Here is a 2,571-nt window from a genome sequence, read left to right as displayed (position 1 = left end):
TTGACGAGCCTAGCATGTGCAGACATGGCCTCGGAACACATGAGACCGAAAGGTCGAGCATGAATCGTATACTTGATACGATTAGCATAGAGATGCTTACCACTGAAACTATTCTCAACTCATGTGATGATCGGACTTGAGTTAGTGAATTTGGATCATGTACCACTCAAATGACTAGAAAGATGTATTTTTTGAGTGGGAGTTCTTAAGTAATATGATTAATTGAACTAATTATCATGAACATAGTGAGAAGGTCTTTGTGAATTATGATGTAGCTTGCGCTATAGCTCTACTATTTTTATATATGTTCCTAGAGAAAATTTAGTTGAAAGATGATAGTAGCAACTTTGCGGACTGAGTCCGTAAAACTGAGGACTGTCCTCATTGCTGCGCAGAAGGCTTATGTCCTTAATGCACCACTCGGTGTGCTGCACCTCGAGCGTCGTCTATGGATGTTGCGAACATTTGACATACACGTTTTTGAGGACTGCATGATAGTTCAGTGCATAATACTTAAATGGCTTAGAAGCAAGGCGCCGAAGACGTTTTGAAACGTCGCGGAACATAAGAGATGTTCTAAGAGATGAAATTGAGATTTCATGCTCGTGCCCTTGTTGAGAGGTATGAGACCTCCGACAAGATTCTTTGTCTACAAAGTAAAAGAGAAAAGCTAAATCGTTAAGCATGTGCTCAGATTGTCTGAGTACAACAATCACTTGAATCAAGTGGGAGTTCATCTTCCAGATGAGATAGAGTGATGGTTCTCCAAAAGTCACTGCCACTAAGCTGCTAGAGCTTCGCGATGAACTATAGAATATCAAGGACAGATATGATGATCCTTGAGAGACTCGCAATTTTTGACACTGCGGAAGTAGAAATCAAGGAGCATCAATTGTTGATGGTTAGTAAAACCACTAGTTTCAAGAAGGGCAAGGGCTAGAAGGGATACTTCATGAAACGGAAAACCAGTTGCTCTAATGAAGAAACCCAAGATTGAACGCAAACCTGAGACTAAGTGCTTCTGTTATGAGGAGAACAGTCATTGAGGCGGAGCTACCCTAGATGCTTGGTAGATAAGAAGGTTGGCAAAGTCGACAGAAGTATATTTGATATTGATGTGTACTTTACTAGTACTCCTAGTAGCATGAGGGTATTAGATACCGGTTCGGTAGCTAAGTGATGAGTAACTCGAAGTAAAAGTTATGGAATAAACGGAGACTAGATAAAGGCGAGGTGACGATACGTGTTGGAAGTATTTCCAAGGTTGATGTGATCAAAAACATCGCACGCTCCCTCTACCATCGGGATTGGTGTTAAACCTAAATAATTGTAATTTGGTGTTTGTGTTAAGCATGAACATGATTGGATCGTGTTTATTGCAATACGATTATTCATTTAAAGAGAATAATAGTTATTCTGTTTGCTTGAATAATTACCTTCAATGGTTTATTGAATCGCGATCGTAGTGTTACACATGTTCATAATATTGGTGCCAAAATATACAAAGTAATAATGATAGTACCACTTACTTGTGGCACTGCCACTTGAGTTATGTTGGTGTAAAAACGCATGAAGAAACTCCATGAAGATGGATCGTTTGGATTCACTTGATTTGAATCACTTGAGACATGCAAAATCATACCACATGGAACAAGAAAGTAACTTGTTGGAAGCAATACATTTTTGATGTGTGCGGTCCAATGAGTGCTGAGGCACGCAGTGGATATCGTTATGTTCTTACTTCACTGACGATTTGAGTAGATACAAAGATTATTTACTTGATGAATTAGAAGTCTAAAATATTGAAAAGTTCAAGGCTATTTCAGAGTGAAGATCGTCGTAACAAGAGGACAAACTGTCTACGATATGATCATAAAGATGAATATCTGAGTTGCGAGTTTTGGCACACAATTAAGACAATGTGAAAATTGTTTTGCAATTCATGCCACCTAGAACACCATAGTATGATGGTGTGTCCGAACATCATAGCCGCACCCTGTTTGATATGGTGCATACTATGATGTCTCTTATCGAATTACCACTATCGTTTATGGGTTATGCATTAGAGACAACCGCATTCACTTTAAATAGGGCACCGCATATTTCCGTTGAGATGACACAGTATGAACTATGGTTTGGAGAAACCTAAGCTGTCGTTTCTTGAAAGTTTGGGGTTGTGACGCTTATGTGAAAAAATTTCAGTCTGATAAGCTCGAACCCAAAGCGGATAAATGCATCTTCATAGGATATCCAAAACAGCTGGGTACATCTCCTATCTCAGATCCGGAAGCAAAGTGTTTGTTTCTAGAAATGGGTCCTTTCTTGAGGAAAGGTTTCTCTCGAAAGAATTGAGTGGGAGGGTGGTGGAACTTGATGAGGTTATTGAACCGTCACTTCAACCGGTGTGTAGAAGGGCGCATGAAGTTGTTCCTGTGGCGCCTACACCAATTGAAGTGGAAGATGATGGTGGTGATCATTAAAGCTTCAAATCAAGTTACTACAAAACTCGTAGGTCGACAAGGTCGCGTACTACTACAGAGTGGTACGGTAACCCTGTCTTGGAGGTCATGT

This window comes from Hordeum vulgare, chromosome 3H (assembly GCF_904849725.1).
Source record: "Hordeum vulgare subsp. vulgare chromosome 3H, MorexV3_pseudomolecules_assembly, whole genome shotgun sequence".
Taxonomy (NCBI): Eukaryota; Viridiplantae; Streptophyta; class Magnoliopsida; order Poales; family Poaceae; genus Hordeum; species Hordeum vulgare.
Note: the sequence above shows the minus strand (reverse complement) of the source record.